We start from the raw sequence: 21,254 nt of genomic DNA on the forward strand, positions 1-21,254 counted from the left end.
AGCCATGGTCTGACAGATTGGCCAGGAGTTTGCTATGGGGAACAGTGTCAAAGGCCTTGCTGAGGTCCAGGTAGACCACATCCACAGGCCTCCCCACATCCACCAGGTGGGTCACCTGACCATAGAAGGAGATCAGGTTGGTCAGGCAGGACCTGCCCCTCCTAAATCCATGCTGGCTAGAAAAGCAGGTAAGAATGCTAGGAGGTCTGCCTGGATGAGCAAGGAGCTGCTGGACACACTGTCACTTAAAGGCAAACTCTACAAGAAGTGGAGGGAAGGACAGCTAGAACAGGTGAGATATAAGGAAGCTGCCCAAGCAGCAAGGGACCTGGTAAGGAAAGCCAAAGCACAGTTCGAATTGAATCTTGCCAGGGAGGTTAAAGCGAACAGTAAGAACTTCTACAGGTAGAAGTTGCCCTCTACAACTACCTGAAAGGTGGTTGTAGCCGGGAGGGGGTTGGACTCTTCTGCCAGGCAACCAGCACCAGAACAAGGGGACACAGTCTCAAGCTGTGCCAGGGGAGGTTTAGACTCGAGGTGAGGAGAAAGTTCTTCACTGAGCGAGTCATTCGTCATTGGAATGTGCTGCCCAGGGAGGTGATGGAGTCACCGTCCCTGGAGGCGTTCAAGAGGAGATTGGTAGTGGCACTTGGTGTCATGGTCTAGTCATGGGGTATGTGTGTATAGGTTGGACTCCATGATCCTCGAGGTCTCTTCTAACCTTACTTATACTGTGATACTGTGATACTGTGATACTGTGAATGGCAAGAAGAAGACTAGGGAAGGTGTGGGCCCCCTCAGAAAGGAAAATGGTGACATGGTCAAAAGTGATGAGGAAAAGGCTGAGGTACTCAATAACTTCTTTACCTCAGTCTTCACTGTAAGGGCCTCTAGCCACACTCCTGGTGTCATGGAAGACAATGGCAGGGACCAGGAGGAAGGACTGCCCATCATGAGTGAAGATCAGGTTGGTGATCACCTGAAGAACCTGAAAGTGTTCGAGTCCATGGGACCCAACGGGATACACCCACGGGTACTGAGAGAACTGGCAGAGGAGGTTGCTAAACCCCTCTCTAGTCTATTCCAAAAGTCATGGCAGTCTGGGGAAGTCCTCACAGACTGGAAAAGGGGAAACATTACCCCCATTTTCAAAAAGGGTAAGAAGGAGGAACCAAGGAACTCCAGGCCAGTCAGTCTCACTTCTGTGCCCGGAAAGATCATGGAGCAGATCCTCCTGGAGGCACTACTGACTCAGAAGAATAGTGAAGAGGTGATTGGGAACAGTCAGCATGGCTTCACTGTCGAGGGTTTGAGCGGAAGGCCCAGCCTTCTCCCCCCACAAAGAGCCACAGTGCCCCAGTACTGTCCTTTTCTTAAAGGCACAGCCTCAAACGGTCACATTCACCAAGGGCAAATCCTGCCTGACAAATCTGGTGGTCTTCTGTGAACAGGTGACAACATCAACAGATGAGGGGAGAGCAACTGATGTCGTTTTCCTGGACCTGAGCAAAGCCTTCGACACTGTCTCACACCACATCCTGGTCTCCAAACTGGTGACACATGGGTTTGATGGGTGACCACCAGATGGATAAGGAACTGGCTTGATGGCCGCACCCAAAGAGTGGCTGTCAATGGCTCCATGTCCCAGTGGAGGCCAGGGACAAGCGCAGTCCCTCAGGGATCAGTCCTGGGACCAGGCTTGTTCAACATCTTAGTGGGTGACATGGACAGTGGCATTGAGTGCACCCTCAGCAGGTTTGCTGATGACACCAAGCTGTGTGGTGCAGCAGACACGCTGGAGGGAAGGGATCCATCCAGAGGGACCTGGACAGGCTGGAGAGGTGGGCACAAGCCAACCTTATGAGGTTCAATAAGAGCAAGTGCAGGGTCCTGCATCTGGGTTGAGGCAATCCCAGGCACAAATCCAGGCTGGGCAGGGACTGGCTGGAATGCAGCCCTGAGGAGAGAGACTTGGGGGTGCTGGTGGACAAGAAACTCAACAGGAGCTCTCAGTGTGCACTTGCAGCCCGCAAAACCAATCAGATCCTGGGCTGCATCAAGAGAAGTGTGGCCAGCAGGGCAAGGGAGGTGATTCTCCCCCTCTGCTCAGCTCTGGTGAGACCCCACCTGGAGTACTGCCTCCAGTTCTGGAGCCCCTATGACAAGAGGGATGTGGAGGTGCTGGAACGTGTCCAGAGAAGTGCCACAAGGATGATCAGAGGGCTGGAGCACCTCTCCTACGAGGACAGACTGAATGAGTTGGGGCTGTTCAGTCTGGAGAAGAGAAGGCTCCCAGGTGACCTCATTGTGGCCTTCCAGTATCTGAAGGGGGCTACAAGAAGGCTGGGGAGGGACTTCTCAGGATCTCAGGGAGTGATAGGACTAGGGGGAATGGAATGAAGCTGGAGGTGGGGAGATTCAGGCTGGAGGTGAGGAGGAAGTTCTTCCCCATGAGAGTGGTGAAGCCCTGGAATGGGTTGTGCAGGGAGGTGGTTGAGGCCCCGTCCCTGGAGGTGTTTAAGCCCAGTCTGGATGAGGCTCTGGGCAGCCTGATCTAGTGTGGGGTGTCCCTGCCCATGGAATGGGGGTTGGAACTAGATGATCCTCCCTCAGTGTCAAACATTTCTTCCTTCTCTCCAGTCTGAATCTCCCTCAGTTCAAACCATCAGCCCCTGCCTTGTCACACCAGGCCCTGCTCAGAATCCCTCCACAGCTTTCTCATCAGCCCTTTAAGTACTGTTAGGCCCCAGTTGTGGTTTCCCCTTTTCCTGTTGGTTCCCCAGATGACAGCTCCAGTCCCTGCCCCACAGCCCAGGGATAAGCCGCAGCAAGCTGCTGCCCACCATTCCTCTTGCATTTGGCTGCCCTGGGGATGCTAAGGTCTCCCTCTGCATCCAGGGAAATATTCCCCTGAAGTCAACCCCACTGAAGAGAGGAAATGATGCAATCATGGAACCACTGAGGCTGGAAAAGACCCTTGAAATCACCACATGCCATGGGGTGAGGGAAACATTGCCGCTGTGACAGTCGCTGGTAACTCAGTGCATGCCTGGAGAGACCAAAGCACAGCCCAGAGAATGGACACAAAGTGCCCAAGGCTGGGCCACACAGGGCAGGGGACAGAGGAGCATCCAACCAGTGTCTTGTGCCCATGGCCTGCCCTCCTGGTCTGCATTGGGGTACCCCAGAGAAGAGTGTGGGCTGAGGGCCAGGAAGGCCCCTGGGCACTGCATGGGGCTCTGAAATCTCCTGTAAGCCCAGGGGTGCTGAGCCCATGGGACAGGGAACCACCACCCCTGCCAGAGTGGGGCAGAGGACCCAGGGGTCCCAGCTGCCTCTCCATGCTCCTCACCTGCCCTCACCCCAAAACACCAGAGCGTTTCACCCCTCCCAAACACCACCTGCCAAAGCCTGGCAATGTGACTGCCTGCATCTCCCAGCCTCATGGCAGGGTGCTCCAGGGGAACCTTCTCTGGACAAAGGCTCCCTGGCATCCATGCTGCCAGAACCTGCCCTCTGCCAGTCTGCTCCTCACCATGGTGCTGCCAGAGGATGCAGGTGTTGGGGTAATGGCAGAGGAGGGACAACATGGTCCTGGACACACAGAGTGTAGCTTTGCTGAGGGGGTTTATTGATCATGAGAGGGACATGGCCCAGGGCTCCCAGGGGATCAGGTGGGGACATCCAGGGATGATCATCTCCTCTTTCCTCTGAAGGGGGCCAGGACAGAGGTGTCACCAGCAGTTCCAGCCCTGAAAGAGAGAGACTCCTAGGGTCAGCTAGGACATAAGAGGAACCTTGTCCCCACTATGTCTCTTTGCAGAGACTTGGGGAAAGAGAAGGGAATTGGAGCTCTCAATATACCCTGGACAGGATTTGGCTCTCCTGAGATCCAGATGTCACCAGAGTCCCTTGCCCAGTGTGTGGTTACCCTGGGATGTCCCTAAATCTCCCAGAGCCCTGCCCAGCTCTTACTGTGCCTGTGGGGGTCTGTGTGGCACCAAAGCCTCTGCCTGGCCTGCACAGCGACCCTCTGGGCCTGTAGAACCCTACTGAGTTGAAGCAAAGGCACAGAGCCAGCTCTGTGCTGTGTCCCCTGGGGCACGGATCAGGGACAGTGACCTCTGTTTCCTTTTCTGACACCTAAGGTCTGCCCACCCCAGAGGGCTCAGGGATGCCCCAGGGCCCAGGATTCTTTGTGGGGTTAGGAATGCCCTGGTGCTGCTCACCTAGACAGCAGCTTCAGCAGCTACAGCCAGGCGCTTCTGGCGCACCCGCTCCAGCAGGACATCAGCCGCAGGCAGCTGGGGAGAAAGGGAGGTTAGGGACAAGTCTGGGTGCACTGGGGTGTGCTGGGAGGATGGGGGGAAGCAATGGAGTCCTTGGGGAAGTTGCTTCTGGAGCAGATGAGCTTGGATGGTGGTGCCCAGAAGGCAGTGAGGGTCCTGGGAAGGGGCCCACCTGGCTCTGTGGTTGTGTACTGGGGCAGCCGGGGGTGTACTGGGTTGTACTGGGATGGATGGGGATGCAAAGGGGGCTCTGGGGGAGAGGTCCTCCCTTGGAAAGCACTGGGGTGCTGGGGTATTCTCTGGAGTTGCAGTGGGATGCACTGGGATGTGCTGGAGCACCCTGGGATGCTCTGCAGTGTTGTGGCCATGGGAAGGGAGGGGGTGGGGCCAGCAGAACTCGTGGTACCCACCTCGACACTCTCCAATGGCTCAGGTTTGGCTACATTCACCTGCAGAGAGACCAGGAGACCTCACTGGTCACTGGGATACCTCCAGTCCCAGCAAGAGATGGGAGGGCCAAAATGCCCTCCTGTTCCCCAGACTGGATGCCCTCCAAGTCCACCTCACTACTTACATCCAGTTGAGAATTTTCCTCAATGCTTTCCAGCAGTGCCTAGGGAGGAAGAGCAAAGAGGTGACCTGGAAGGAACCTCAGTGGGGCCCTGAGTGGGGCACAAGTGTCCTCAGTCCCAGCAGACCAAAGGCTTCCCTCTGGTCTGAAGGGGAAAATGCCTTCTGCTCCCCTCAGCCTGATTCCTCCAAGTTCCCCTGGGATGCCTCTCCATGCAGGGTCCAGGGCTGGGGATGGAGACAAGAAGAGTGTAGGGAATTCAGGTCTCCAAAGAGGATGAGGTTAAGGAAAAGGCTTCCAACAACAGAGCCCTGGGGTGAGTTAATGGACCCCAATGGACTGGGCTGGAGTGTTGAAGGGGCAGGACAGTGTGGGGTGCAATTGATAGGTAAAGAATTCAAGATGAGGGGGCATGGGGACATCAAGAGAGCTGGTTGGTGGGGGCAGAAGAAAGAGGCCAAAACCAAGGGGACTGGGAGAGTGTTTGGGAATGGCTATGGCAGGAAGAAGATTTGGGGTGACCACTGCAATGGAGAGGATGAAAGGCAAAGGGCTGAGGGACAAGATGGAAAGAAAGGCATTGGGAGAGATCAAAGGGAGGGCATCTGGGGACATTGGATAGGACATGGAGGAGATCCCAGGCAGAAGATGTTTGAGGGGAGCAAAAGCATGGGCTGGGGAGTTGCAGAAGGGAGGGGTGTGGGGTCACCAAGAGAAGAAACTGGTGGGAGCCTTCCCAGCTTTGGTGTTGGACCTTCCCAGGGAGGGAACAGCTCCAGGCATTCACAGAGTCAGGATGTGGCTCAGTTGGTAGCGCATCAGACCCTTAATGGGAAGGTCGTGAGTTCAAGCCTGAAGTGGGCAGTAGTGTCCTCCCTACTCTAGTCATGAGGTGACAGGTTGGACTCGATGATCTTTGAGGTCTCTTCCAACCTTAGTGATACTGAATACTGAGGAACTCAGGCCTTGGGCACAAGAAGCTGCTTAGTGGGGGAAGTGGAGGGAAGAGATGGAGCTGTGGGAGGGAGAGAGCTGCATTGCCAGGAGAGGCAGGGGAGCCTGGAGGAGCCTCTTGCTTGGGCAAGGGAGAGGCCAAATCAAGGGGTTTCATCCTCACCACTCCAATTTCATTCCACATGTCCTGTAGCCATGACCCATCCCCATGAGCCCCTCCCTGTGGCACTGGAGTCTTACCTTGGCATCTGCTGGGGTGCACAGCAGGATGGTGAAGAGCAGAGCCACGCCGACCACTGCCACCTTCATTTTCCTCTGTGGTGTGGTAAGTCCTGGGTGAAGCTGGGGAAGGTGAGGGGCAGATTTATCCTTCTCATGACTCCTCCTTCTTCCTCCTAAGAGCCCCCAGGGCAAAGGCAGGCTTGGCAGTGGCACCAGCCCTGGCAACAATCCCAGGCCTGGCACGGAGTCACCCTCACCTCTGGCACAGATCCATCCACCTTCCTTGGCATCTCTCCAGCTTCCTGCATGGGGCAGCTGCAAATCAAACAGCCCAGGCCTCCAGGGGCACTGGGGGGTGGGGTGGATAGAGTGCTGCTGACAGCAGTGACCACTCACTGCTTCAACATGAAGACTCCAAAAGCCAGACCCTCCCTATCTCCCAGTGCCTCTCCTTTCCCAGCACTGCCACCTTCCAGTCTCCCTCACCTCCCAGCTCAGTCTTTCACTCCAGTAATGCTCCAGAGATGACACCAAACTCAAACCCAGGGTCACTAAGAGCCATCCCTGACACCTCTCCAGCCCCCTGGGGAAATTTGGGGCTGAGACTGACTCCTCTTCTTGGGAACACTGGGAGATGGGAGGACAATTGGTGGCCTGGGCAGTAGGGACAGCAGAGTGGCTGAGTGTCTTGGTTTGAGGAGCGAGACAGCTGCTCTTCAGCCCTTCCCAGGGGAGGAAAGGACAATGCTCCCTGCTGGCTATGAAAGAAAGAAGTGGCAGTGGAAGTATCAATCACAACTGCATACAGCAGCACAAAATCCATCATCCACCTCGGCCATGGCTCTCCAAGAACCTCCTTAAGCCAAAGCTTCACACCACCTTCCTCCAAACCAGGCCAAACACCCAGGCCTCACATGCACCCTCCTCCCCACCCCCAAGAGAAATTCTGCTTGCCAGCTCCAGGCCAAGCCAGGCCACTCCAGGCCCCAAGTGGCAGCCTGGCCAAGGCTGAACAAGCCTGAGTCCCCTGCACAAACCCAAGATAAAGCTCCACCTGTCCTCCTGGGAGCAGAGAGGTACAAAAAATGGAAGAACAAAGAGAAATGGCAGTGTTTATAGAAATGCAGGGCTTATGGGCATGAAATAACAGGAGATTACACTTTTTGGTCCCCCTCTGGGACCTATCTAGGAGGCCTGTAAGGTATGGTTTAAGACACCCCAGTGCTTAAAGGCTCGACACTGAGATCTTCAGTGACTGGAAGCACTGCTGGGGAGCACTGGGGGGTGCTGACCACTGGGAGATGAGAGCTCATTTGGGGGAAGTGCTGGGGTGGTTGCAGTGCTCAGCTCCAGCCCACCCCATTGCTCTTGCACTCCAGGACCCAAACTGGTCATGTCTGCAGCCACAGCTTCCCCAGAGCAGAGACCAGAGGGGAATATCCTCTGCCCTGGCCCTCACCCTGACAATGCCTGGGGCCACTGAGCCCTCCCAGACAACCTGGGTCCCACTCTGCAGAGCTGCCCCTGGATGGTAGGTCCCAGTGACCCTGGCCCCAAGAAGACTCTGGCTCCAGCCCTGTCCCTGGCTGGAACTTGGCCACAGCTCACCCAAGGCCGTTGGGTGTCCTTGAGTGTCCTTTCAATGCCCTTTTCCTTGGCCCAGGCCAGCACTGTCCCTGAGCAGGGTGTGACCATCCACAGGGTCACAATGAAGAGGGCTCTTGTGCCCAGGCAGCCACTTGGAGAGCTAATTGTGGGGCCAGTGCTGCCCTGGCAAGAGGAAGGATGTTTGTTCCTGCAGCACCTCTGATCAGCTGTGAGTGCCCAGGGCCTGTGGCACAAAGAGCCCCTTCAGCACTGACCTCCTGGGGCATTTTGAAGGGCCATTGGTCTCTCTTTACAGGACACTAACTCTAAACAAGAGCTCTGCTGTGGGGCAGTTGTGCAAAGGCCTAAGGCAATAGACTTGAGAGTTTGCTTTGGAAGCTGCCCAAGAGCAGGCAGTCACCTGGCACATGGTCACTGTGACAGCTCCTGCTCTGGGAGCTCTTTGTCAGAGCTGAGTGGCTCAGGGATGAATTCTTGAGCCTATCAACACTGTGCTGTGAGCTGATTGGTGTTCTGGAGTTCCCTCCAGGACTGCAAGAGAATCTCACCTCCTCCCCACAAGCTGGGATACATCCCAGCCCTTGTCCCAGCATTTCCAAGAGGATGCCTTCCTCTCTCACACTGAGCTGTGTCTCTGCAGTTAAGGCTCAGGCTTTTTCTGCTCAAGGGAAAGGGCACTGCTGGCACACACCACATGCCACCCTGTGTGACCAGGGGGGACATGAGGAGGTGGCATGGTGAACCTACCTGGGGACTGGAACCTTGGAGATAGGAAGTGCAAGAACAACCAACAGCCAAAGGCCATGGACCCAGGAAAAGTGCTGCTGAAGGGTCTGTTGGGTGGAGCAGAAGGGCTGCTCCTACTTTCCACCTGGAGGAAGGGAATTCTGCTCTGCAGTTACAAAACCCAAACCCTGCCTATGCTGACCAGAAGTAGAGAGTCCTGTCTCCAGTTGGGCTAAATAAGAATATGGAACTAAAAAGTGAGACAGGGATGTTTTCTCTTATTATCAAATGTGTCTTGTGCAGATTTGTCATGGGTTGAGGTGGTGCCTCTTTAAAAAAGCACAGAGGTGAGTCCTCTAGGATGGAGTGGAAAATTGTGCCTTTGTTATTCAATGGCAGGATTCTGCTCTTTCTTTACAGCTGGCAGCAAGGCCAACTCGCTCTTGTTCTGCCTCCTGCCAGCTCAGTATCACAGGATCACCAAGGTTGGAAGAGACCTCAAAGATCAACGAGTCCAACCTGTCACCACAGAACTCATGACTAGACCATGGCACCAAGTGCCATGTGCAGTCCCCTCTTGAACACCTCCAGGGACGGTGACTCCACCACCTCCCTGGGCAGCACATTCCAATGACGAATGACTCTCTCCTCACCTTGAGCCTAAACTTCCCCTGGCGCAGTTTGATACTGTGTCCTCTTGTTCTGGTGCTGGTTGCTTGGGAGAAGAGACCAACCCAGCTCTTTGGAGGGAGTCCTTATCTCCTGCTAACATGAAGGACAGACCTGCAGACGCCTGACTAATTTTCTCCTGTGCAATTATGGCCTGCTTAGGCCAGGGAGACAATGGGTGGGGGAGAAAAGGAGCAGCTGGGGTTTGTGGTTCAGTCTGCTTGGGGGATGGGGTTTGTGCATTTTCATGCATTCTGTATTTTTCCTGTCTATTTCTGAATACAATTTCTGTACTTATCTCCAATTCCACAAGTGTCTTTGGTTTACTTCCATTGGGAGTAAAATGATCTCTGTCCACTCTTTAAACTAAGACAACGTTCTAATTAGATTTGCATCATCATCATCATCATCATTATTATTACATCTCCCTTTCACTTTCTGTCCTATTAAACTGTCTTTATTTCAGCACACAAATTTGACTTTTTCCCCTCTGCTGGGCTCTGGCACATGGAGGATGATGCTAGACCACTGTGCACCCTGTAAAGAGCTGGCTGCATCCAAAAGGGATTGTCTGAGGCAAGCACTAGCAGGTGGCCATTACTTGATAGCTCAGAAATAACAGCAGGATCAAGATAGCTTCTCCTGCGTTCATTGCTCCCAGCGTCCCTCAGATGGGAAGGGTGAGACAGGATTTGTGTCTTAATGTCTGTGTGCAATGTGTTCAGGCATGATCAAGTCTTCTCTGTCAGGAGTGAAATGTAAAGATCAGAACTATTAAGATCTAAGTTCTTCTTTACAATGTCTGTTATCTTTGACCATGTATTATGCCAGCTCTGTTAGAACATTGTAACTAGTTCAACTTAAGCTTTGTACCTTATATGGGTTACATCAGTCTGTTAGACATGCTGCACTACAGAACTCCTGCTTTTGCTATATAGCTTAGGTTTAATTTGCTAGCTTCTGTGTATGCAAGTAGTATCTTGTATAGGATGAGAACAACTCCTATGACCAAATGCCAGTGACGAACAGTGTGAGCGATCAGGCAGTGTAGGCCTAGAGTCTGACATGGTGGTAGGCCATGCTCAGCATAAGTGCAGAAGTGGCTAGCAGTGTAGCAAAACAGTGCTGTGCCTGCAGCATGTAACTAAAGCAGGACACTGGTAGCTATAAACACAGAAAGTTATGTGGGAATAACAGGACACACACCTGCATCAACAACCTCACATGTCATTAGGAGTTGGACCAATAATCTATAACAGTGCGATGTGTGGTCACTCATAGGGAACCAATGAAGCTATGCCAACGAGGCTCTCCCAGTTTATATAAGTTGTAGGAGTTCCCTTGATATGCACTTCTTCTTCTTTGCTTTATTTTACCTTCTTTACTGTGCTATACTCACTATGCTTGCTCTACAGTCCTACAATACTGGAACAATGGCTCAAGGGTATGGGTGTGAAGACTTTGATGGAATGTGTTGTTTGAACCTGTCAGATCATGGAGTGTCAATGCATGCTGAGATTAAGTGGCTAAGGAATCACACGCGTGCTGTTGCAATTGTAAAAAGTCCCTTGGATGATTGGTTAAGATCAATATTTGGGAATGTGTCACAGTGGGTTACACAATTGATAAAAGAAGCTTTAAGGTTTTTAGGTATTATTGTACTAATTTTGATTGTTGTTAAACTTGTCTATAATTGTATCATGCAAAGTGTTCAAAGGATAACCTCCAAGGCCTTACTTGCACAAAAGAAAAATGGGGGAATTGTTGGGGATTGGCTTAGGGAGAAGGGACAATGGTCCCAGGAACATCTGTGCAATTCAGGCCTTGAAGGACTTTCTGTTGAAAATATAGCAATGGAGTAGGAGTTGTGGAAAAGTGCCTGGTATGCTAAGGTCAAGCTTCCCCTGAGAAGAGACAAACAAGATAAGGAGGAGGCAAGATCTGGGAAGAAGAGCAATTAGACTTAGTAGAAAAAAACACAGAGTAGTGAAATAATGATGTAATCTTTTAGAGTTAAACCAATAGTATGTGTTAAATTAGAATAGAATTAACTATGCATAAGATAAGACTATAAATAATAAAGCATGGAACAATAAAGTTGGATGATTTCTATTACTCATATTGAGTGCTGCCGTCCCTGTCTCCATTCTCGTCAATCCATGAGTGTGACATCTGTGCTGCCTTCAAGCAGGCCAAGCGCACAAAGCTTCTGTGGTATGGAGGGAGATGGTCGAAATATAAGTACGGAGAGGCCTGGCAGATCGACCACATCACCCTTCCTCGGTCTCACAGTGGCAAGCAGTACCTACTGACCATGGTGGAGGCAAGTAGAGGGTGGCTGGAAACCTACCCAGTACCTCATGCCACTGCTCGCAACACCATCCTGTACCTAGAGAGACATGTCCTGTGGAGACACAGCACCCCCGGGATGATTGAATCAGACAATGGAACCCACTTCAAGAACCTTCTCCTAAGGGACTGGGCAAAGGAACATGGCATTGAGTGGATTTTCCACATCCCATACCTTGCACCAGCTGCAGGGAAGGTTGAGCGCTACACTGGCTTGCTAAAGACCACCCTAAAAGCCATGGGGAGTGGAGCCTTTAGGAACTGGGAGAGACACCTAGCTCAAGCCAGTTGGTTAGTGACCAGCAGAGGATCTGTGAAATGAGCTTGTCCTGCCCAGTCCCACCTGCTGCAAACAGTGGATGGAGATGGAGTTCCTGTGACTGCTGAGAAGAACCTGCTGGGGAAGCCAGTGTGGGTTTTCCCTGCTGCTAGTGGGTGCAGACTAACCCGAGGGGTGGTCTTGGCTGAGGGGCCTGGTGACACCTACTGAGTCATGTTAGAAACTGGGGACATTCAGTGTATCCCGCAGCAGAATGTGACTCTGTCTGAGAGGGGATGAACTGAGAGGGGGCAGCGCGGATCAATGTATTATAGTCACTGTGTGAATAGTTATAAGTTGTTCAAAGTTTCTCCCTCCTAGCTTAATATCAGCCTAGCATCCAGGACTCAGCATACACACCACACACCAACCCAGAGAACTCCTGGGTCATCTCACCTGCTTCCCTACAGCAATGGACTGTTCCTGATTTTTTCCTTTCCCTTTCAAAAACAGACTGATTCCTGATTCTTCTCCACATCCCTGCCCAGTTCAAGCACCACCTACATTGACCAGCACCAGAGAGAGAGAGACTGCCCTGAGAGAGAGCGAGCCGGGATAACAAGGGACTTGCACCAAGGATTCCAATACCACATGTCAAGATTGGATGAAGGGGCTGCGACAGGAGAGTGGAAGTGGAACAGAGGGGTGGATTGTGGTGGGTTAACACCCAATCTGAAAATAACACAAAGCAGGGTGGAGGGCTTGCAGGTGCTTTGCCCTCCCTGCAGGGCATTTTCCCCCTGGGAAACTGAGTCTGTTCCACTCCCCCCTCCCTGCCCAGCTAGGGTATAAAAAGCAGGACATTGCAGTCATTAGGCTCTCTCCTTTTGGCTCCTGCCTCTCCTGGATGAGAGCTACTGCGGCTGCCCTCCTGATACTCTGCCATGTGGTTGGGAAGAAGTTCTATACAGAGAGAGTGATTGCCCATTGGAATGGGATGCCTGGGAAGGTTGTGGAGTCGCCGTCATTGGAGGTTTTCAGGAGGAGACTTGATGGGGTGCTTGGTGGCATGGGTTAGTTGTTTAGGTGGGTTGGATTGGTTGATGGGTTGGATGCGATGATCTTGAAGGTCTCTTCCAACCTGGTTTATCCTATGTAATTTTATTCCATGTAATTCTCCCTGCTGCCTCCATGCCTCTTCAGAGGGAGAGACTAGTTTTGTATTCTTGGTTTTTTTCCCCCCCTCCTATCCATCCTTGTTCCTTGCCCCTCAGTTTAGGAAGGATGTTGACTTGCTGGAACGAGTCCAGAGAAGAGCAACAAAGTTGGTGAGGGGTTTGGAACACAAGCCCTATGAGGAAAGACTGAGGGAGCTGGGGTTGCTCAGCCTGGAGAAGAGGAGACTCAGGGGTGACCTTATCACTCTCTACAACTACCTGAAGGGAGGTTGTAGACAGGCGGATGATGGTCTCTTCTCCCAGGCAGCCAGTACCAGAACAAGAGGACACAGTCTCAGGCTGTGCCAGGGGAGGTTCAGGTTGGATGTTAGGAAGAAGTTCTATACAGAAAGAGTGATTGCGCTATGGAATGGGCTGCCTGGGGAGGTGGTGGAGTCGCCGTCATTGAAGGTGTTCAGGAGGAGACTTGATGGGGTGCTTGGTGCCATGGGTTAGCAGTTTGGGAGGGTTGGATTGGTTGATGGGTTGGACACGATGATCTTGAAGGTCTCTTCCAACCTGGTTTGGTTTATTCTAATAAAGGTTTTTATTGCCCTTGTGAACCTTACCTGCTCTTATTATATATTGTTATATATATTGTTATATATTGTTTAAAGAAAACTCTTTACCTCTCTACTTCCAGGCTGACTCCAAATTATTGCTTGGTGGATTTGCTCCTTCCCTTTCCATTTTTCCTTTTCCCCCCTTCTGTTGGGAGGGAGGAGGGGTGATCAGGGGAGAGATTCTCAGCCTTGCCCCCATCTGAGCTCTTAACTCCCAGTTAAGGCTCAAGCCACTACAAGTGTCATAGAGGCAGAGTGTCACAGCGCCAGAGAGACACGGTGCCAAAGTATCACGCTGCCAAATTATCACAGTGCCAGAGCATCACAGTACCACAGCCTCACAGTGCCAGAGCGTCACACTGCCAGAGTTTCACAGTGTCGGAGTGTTACAGTTCCGGAGTGTCACAGTGCCAAAGTGCCAGACTTCCAGAGTGTGACAGTGCCAGACCATCACAGTTCCAGAGTATCACAGTGCCAGAGTGTCACAGTGCCAGTGTGTCACAGTACCATAGCATCACAGTATCAGAGCGTCACAGTAGCAGAGCATTACAGCACCGTAGCATCACAGTACCATAGCATCTCAGTGCAGGTGTCACAATGTCCATGCATCACAGTGCCGGAGCATTGCAGCACCACAGGATCACAGTGCCAGAGAGTAACAATACCAGAGTGTCAGTGTATCAGAGCATCACAATGCCAGAGCATCACAGTAGCATAGAGCCACAATACCAGAGGATTACAGTGCCAGAAAGTAACAATTCCAGAGTGTCACAGTATCAGAGCACCACAATGACAGAGAATCACAGTGCCAGAGCGTCACTGTGCCATACTGTCACAGTGCTAGGGCATCATGGTGCCAGAGTGTGGTAGAGCCAGAGCATCACCATGCCAGATTGTAACAATGCCAGAGCATCAGAGAGCCATAGCATCACAGTATCATAGTGTCCCACTACCATACCATCAAATTGCCATAGCATCACTGTTCCACAGCATCACAGTGCCATAGCATCACAGTACCAGAACGTCGCAGTACCATAGTGTCACAGTAACATAGCGTCACAGTGACAGAGCGTCACAGTGACAGAGCATGGTAGAGCCAGAGCATCACAATGCCAGACCATCACAGTGCCAGAATGTCACAGTAAAAAAGTGTCACAGTGCCAGAGTGTCACAGTGCCAGAACATTACAATGCCATAGCATCACAGAACCAGAGCATCACAACACCAGAGCATCACAACGACAGAGCATCACAGTGCCAGAGTGTCATAGTACCATAGCATCACAGTACCAGAGCATCACTGTGCCATAGCATCACAGTGAGAGAGCAAGATAGTGCCAGAGCATCAAGAGCCAGAGCATCACAATAGCATAGCATCACAGTGCTGGAGTGTCACAGTTCCAGAACATCACAATTCCAGAGTGTCACAGTGCCAGAGCGTCACAACTTCAGAGCATCATAGTGCCCCAGCATCACAGAGCCAGAGCATCACAATATCACAGTATCACAGTTCCCTAGCATCACAGTGCCATATCGACACAGTGCCATAGCATCACAGTACCATAACGTCCCAGTGCCAGAGTCACACTGCCAAAGTGTAGCAATGCAATAGTGCCACAATGAGAGAGGGTCAAAATACAATGGTGTCACAGTGGCAGAGCACCACAACAACAGAGCTTCACAGTGCCATAGTGTCGCAGTGCCAGAGCTTCACAGTGCCAGAGTCACAGTACCACAGATTCACGGTAAAAGAGCATCACAGTACCAGAGCTTCACAACCTCAGAGCATCATAGTGCCAGAGTATCACAGAGCTAGAGCATCACAGTACAAGAGCACCACAATAGCAGAGCTCCACAAGATCAGAGCATCCTGGTGCCATACCATCACATAGCCAGAGCTCACAGTGCCCCAGATTCACACTGCCATATCAAAACAGTGCATAGCATCACACTACCAGAGCATCACAGTCCCATAGGATCAGAGTGACAGAGTGTTAGAGTGCCAGAACATCACAGTACTATGTGGTCACAGTGCAATAGTGTCACAGTGCCATTGCATCCCGTGTCCTGTAGGGGCTTGGCAAGTGACAGGCTGGGTACAGAGCTGGTGGAGCGGTGATCCTTGGTAAGGCTAAGGCCGAATAGACATCTGGTGGTGAAACACGCTGCAGCTCCTTCAAAATGCACATCGCAGAAAGGTTCAGTGGCACAGTGCCCAGAGCAGCTGGCACAACCAGAACATCCATGGCTGCTATCGGCTTAAAGTCTTGTGCCACAGTAAAAGGCACCACTTTAGAGTCTATCTCCTTAAAATCCCTTTTGTGGCACCACAGTTCAGGCAGTTTGAAATAAAGAAGGTGAAGAGGGTCTGGCTCCGGACACCCAGGCGTGGTCTCCACGAACCATGTTGGGATTGCACAGCTGTTTGGGCTCTGGGAGGAGCTGGAAATACAATCAGTGTCTGACTCCACAAATGATCTAAAGACAGCATTAGACTCCTTAACCATGAAGCCTCTGGCTTTTTATCTCCAACCTCTCAACTCTTTCTCCAAATAAAAAATCCTCTTATCAAAATATCCACTTTTTTGCCTCAAAATTTTCAAGTTCGTCCAGCACCTGCTCGCCGCAGGAGCCCAGGGTCACAGCAGGGTCACTGCTGGGGTCGCTGCTGGAGCGCAGCAGGGTTGCTGCTGGGTTTGCAGCAGGGTCGTAGCAGGGTCACTGCTGGGTTCGCAGCAGAGTCACTGCAGGGTTGTTGCTAGGGTCACAGTAGGGTCACAGCAGGGTCACTGCTGGGGTCGCTGCTGGAGCACAGCAGGGTTGCTGCTGGGTTTGCAGCAGGGTCGCAGCAGGGTCACTGCTGGGTTCACAGCAGAGTCACAGCAGGGTTGCTGCTGGGGTCACAGTAGGGTCACAGCAGGGTCACTGCTGGGGTTGCTGCTGGAGCACAGCAGGGTTGCTGCTGGGTTTGCAGCAGGGTTGCAGCAGGGTTGCAGCAGGGTCGCAGCAGGGTCGCAGCAGGGTCACTGCTGGGGTCGCTGCTGGAGCACAGCAGGGTTGCTGCTGGGGTCACAGTAGGGTCACAGCAGGGTCACTGCTGGGGTCACAGTAGGGTCGCTGCTGGGTTTGCAGCAGGGTCACAGCAGGGTCACAGCAGGGTCACTGCTGGGGTCACAGTAGGGTTGCTGCTGGGTTTGCAGCAGGGTCACAGCAGGGTCACAGCAGGGTCACTGCTGGGTTCACAGCAGGGTCACAGCAGGGTTGCAGCAGGGTCACAGCAGGGTCACAGCAGGGTCACTGCTGGGTTCACAGCAGGGTCACAGCAGGGTTGCAGCAGGGTCACAGCAGGGTCGCAGCAGGGTCACAGCAGGGTCACTGTGGGTTCACAGCAGGGTCACAGCAGGGTCGCAGAGGGGTCACAGCAGGATCACTGATGGGGTCACAGCAGGGTCACTGTGGGGTCACAGCAGGGTCACTGCTGGGGTCGCTGCTGGAGCACAGCAGGGTTGCTGCTGGGGTCGCAGCAGGGTCACTGCTGGGTCACAGCAGGGTCACTGCTGGGGTCGCTGCTGGAGCACAGCAGGGTTGCTGCTGGGTTTGCAGCAGGGTCGCAGCAGGGTCACTGCTGGGTTCACAGCAGAGTCACAGCAGGGTTGCTGCTGGGGTCACAGCAGGGTCACTGCTGTGGTCGCAGCAGGGTCGCTGCTGGGTTTGCAGCAGGGTTGCAGCAGGGTCACAGCAGGGTCACAGCAGGGTCACTGCTGGGGTCGCTGCTGGAGCACAGCAGGGTTGCTGCTGGGGTCACAGTAGGGTCACAGCAGGGTCACTGCTGGGGTCACAGTAGGGTCGCTGCTGGGTTTGCAGCAGGGTCACAGCAGGATCACTGCTGGGTTCACAGCAGGGTCGCAGCAGGGTCACAGCAGGGTCACAGCAGGGTCACTGTGGGTTCACAGCAGGGTCACATCAGGGTCGCAGAGGGGTCACAGCAGGATCACTGATGGGGTCACAGCAGGGTCGCAGCAGGGTCACTGATGGGGTCACAGCAGGGTCACTGTGGGTTCGCAGCAGGGTCACAGCAGGGTCACTGCTGGGGTCGCTGCTGGAGCACAGCAGGGTTGCTGCTGGGTTTGCAGCAGGGTCGCAGCAGGGTCACTGCTGGGTTCACAGCAGAGTCACAGCAGGGTTGCTGCTGGGGTCACAGTAGGGTCACAGCAGGGTCACTGCTGGGGTCGCAGCAGGGTTGCTGCTGGGGTCGCTGCTGGAGCACAGCAGGGTTGCTGCTGGGGTCACAGTAGGGTCACAGCAGGGTCACTGCTGGGGTCGCTGCTGGAGCACAGCAGGGTTGCTGCTGGGGTCACAGTAGGGTCACAGCAGGGTCACTGCTGGGGTCACAGTAGGGTCGCTGCTGGGTTTGCAGCAGGGTCACAGCAGGGTCACAGCAGGGTCACTGCTGGGTTCACAGCAGGGTCACAGCAGGGTTGCAGCAGGGTCACAGCAGGGTCACTGCTGGGTTCACAGCAGGGTTGCAGCAGGGTCACAGCAGTGTCACAGCAGGGTCACAGTGGGTTCACAGCAGGGTCACAGCAGGGTCGCAGAGGGGTCACAGCAGGATCACTGATGGGGTCACAGCAGGGTCGCAGCAGGGTCACTGATGGGGTCACAGCAGGGTCACAGCAGGGTCGCAGAGGGGTCACAGCAGGATCACTGATGGGGTCACAGCAGGGTCGCAGCAGGGTCACTGATGGGGTCACAGCAGAGTCACTGTGGGTTTGCAGCAGGGTCGCAGCAGAGTCACTGCTGGGGTCACAGCAGGGTCACTGTGGGTTTGCAGCAGGGCCACAGCAGGGTCACTGCTGGGGTCACAGCAGGGTCACAGCAGGGTCACTGTGGGTTCGCAGCAGCCTTGGCTAAGTCTTCCTCAGTGGGATCTGGAATTTTACAATTTTGTTTCACCCATTCCAAATCTGAGCTTGTAAATCCATGTCCCCTCGTGGGCAAGGCCTCCAGGATGGAATACCCTGCTCACTGCACCATGAGGATATGAATTATTCATTTATCTATCAATAATCAGGCAAAGATATTCACACAAATACATACATTATTTATTAATACAAAAGTCTCACCAGAGCTCATTTGCAGATTCGGTGGTGGTTTGGTTATTTACACAAAAGGTTTCTACACAACAGTAGAAATCATTCAGGAAAATCAGAAACTTGGGAAAATTAGGGAAAGCAATGTTTGGGAAAGAGAAAAGCTGCAGTTCTGGTTTTGGTCACAAGGTGGAACCTGCGATTCAGCAATAGAGTCAAGGACACAGATCAAGCCAAACGTGAGAGCTTATGGAAGAATTAACCAAAACCTATTCAGGAGAATTTCCTGTGTGAGGCACTTCCAGAGTTGTGATATGGAATGGAATGGAATGGAATGGAATGGAATGGAATAGAATGGAATGGAATGGAATGGAATGGAATGGAATGGAATGGAATGGAATGGAATGGAATAGAATAGAATAGAATAGAATGGAATGGAATGGAATGGAATGGAATGGAATGGAATGGAATGGAATGGAATAGAATAGAATAGAATAGAATAGAATAGAACTAACCAGGTTGGAAAAGACCTTTGCAATCCTCAAGTCCAACCTATCATCCAACACTATTTAATCAACTGAACCATGGCACCAAGCACCCCATCCAGTCTCTTCCTAAACACCTCCAGTGATGGTCACTCCACCACCTCCCTGGGCAGCACATGGCAATGGCTAACAAGTCTTTCTATGAAGAACTTCTTCCTAACATCCAGCCTAAACCTCCCCTGGTGCAGCTTGAGACTGTGTCCTCTTGTTCTGGAGGAGGAGGAGGCTGTTCAGTGGCCGTTTGGCTATAACACATTCTGCTGAATCACCTTGGGGATTGCAAAGTGGCTGCTATGATCCAACCTCCTTCTCACTACCCAGAAATGCTGCCTGGCTGATAAATCATAACCATGCCTCAACTTGTTGGTGTGGCCACAGGCTTGTAGAGAGGCCACCTGCTGAGAGACAGCTTGTGCTGAGCAGCTGGCTCCAGGGGGGCTGCATTGCTGATGGGACTTTCTCAGGCTTTACTTTGCTTAGCTTCCAAACAGCAACAATTCTGCTGTGGCTGTGTGCAGACACGGCTCTAAGGAGAGCAGGGGGGGAGCTGGTGCCATGGAGCTGTGAGCTCCAGCTGCAGAGAGCAGTGGAGAAGTCTGATGCAAGGAGCAGCAAGTAAGCCCCAGGTGGGCAGGGACAATCATGGGGAGGCTGGGGAGGTGAGGAGCAAAGTTGTCCATACAGTGTCAGAGCTGAAGAAACAGATGTTCTGCAAGTGCAGCTGTGCTGGTGAGACAGCCTGGCTCATATCACTTGATGAATGATCACCAAATGAGCTTTATTAGGTGCACTTTGGAATCTTGAAGGAAGTTACAGAGACACAAATAGCTCCTTAGGGCACTTGGGCTCATTACAGGAACCTCAGGCACTGAGAGAAGACTGAAGAGACTGCTCAAGAAGTCAGAAGCAAAACACAAGCTCCTTGAAGTAGGAATGGGCCCCACTGAGGCTTGTTACTGCCAAAGCCTCCCCAGGGACTCCTTAGAGCAGCTCATTGGAGGCCATGACTGCAGGGAGACAAAGGCAAAGTGCAGGGCAGCAAAACCTGGGTTTGGTTAGTGGAGCAGGAAGGCCAAGATCTGACCACAGCCCCTGGGGCAGGCAGATCCTGTCCCTCATGTGTGGTGCAGGGGGCTGTGGATGCTGTGATGCTGAGTGAAGGACAAGGGGATGACAGCCCCCAGCCTTCCTGGGGAAGTGCAAGGAGGCACTGAGGCCCTGCCAGTGCCTTAGGACAATGTCTCCTCACAGGCCTTGGTGGCAGATGGTTGTCATAGCCAAGGGGGCACAGCCTTGGGTTCTCTTGATCACTCCCAGCATTGTCTGTGCCCTTTGCCATCTCCACCACAGACTGCCCTGCACTGTCCCACAGCTGCTTCTGCTTCCCTGCAGGCTGGAGACCCTCATCTCACTTCCCCACCTTGGCATTTCCAGACCTTCCCTGATGTCTGTCCACACTCACACTCTGCTCCTTGGAACAAAAATTGCTGAGCTGAGCTCAGACTCCTTCTGGAGACCTTCTCCTACCACAGCACTCCCCTTTGAGAGAGGTTTCTTGCTCCTCATGTCCAGTCCCCACCTGCCAAGCTGCACCATGTGGCAGTGTTTCTCTCTCCTGCTGCTTCCTATCTCCAAGGAAAGCTCCATCTGGGAAGCACCCTTCAAGCAGGCACCCATCCCATCAGCCTTCTTGTGGCCTTTCAGCTGAGCAGGCAGAAGTGGCCTCACCAGGAGCTCCCAAGGCTGCTGGCCTTGCAGCTTCTCAGACAGACACCACCGAGCCCTGTGCCTGCTGCTGTCCCATCAGGTACTCAGGCAGCAGAGACCTGGCAACCAATACCTGAGCCCCTTCCTGCAGTGAGCCCAGGTCCCTTGGCAGAGGGCATCTGACAGTCCCTGTGCCAGCCAGGTGCCTTCTGCTGGCCTGGCAGAGATGCTGTCAGATGGCAACTTAAAAGCTCATCTGCCAGCCAGGAGCCCAGGGCTGCCCTATCAGCTCCTGCAGACAGAACTGACCTCACAGTCCCTTTCCAGCCATGCTCCTGCTGCTGGCCAATCCCCTCCTGAGGCAGAAGTCACCTCACAGCCCCTTCACAGTCTCCCTAGTGAATTGTGAGCTCCTGAGACACAACTGACCACATGACTCCACACCCAACCATCCCCCTCCTTGTGGCCAGAGCCTGAGCAGATCAC

The 21,254-nt window shown here is 53.0% G+C and overlaps 1 long non-coding RNA gene across 1 annotated transcript; it reads right to left on the reverse strand.

The window, feature by feature from the left end:
* Window positions 1-3,610: 3,610 nt before the first annotated feature.
* On the reverse strand, window positions 3,611-6,176 carry LOC137456656 (uncharacterized). The gene is made up of 5 exons (XR_010991070.1): window positions 6,055-6,176; window positions 4,864-4,902; window positions 4,700-4,738; window positions 4,230-4,304; window positions 3,611-3,752 (listed from the first exon to the last, which is right to left on the reverse strand). It is a non-coding gene; the product is annotated as an uncharacterized lncRNA (long non-coding RNA).
* Window positions 6,177-21,254: the final 15,078 nt, after the last annotated feature.

Source organism: Melanerpes formicivorus, unplaced genomic scaffold (genome assembly GCF_026170545.1).
Source record: "Melanerpes formicivorus ecotype bairdi unplaced genomic scaffold, bMelFor1.0.p_v2 SCAF_134, whole genome shotgun sequence".
Classification (NCBI taxonomy): domain Eukaryota; kingdom Metazoa; phylum Chordata; class Aves; order Piciformes; family Picidae; genus Melanerpes; species Melanerpes formicivorus.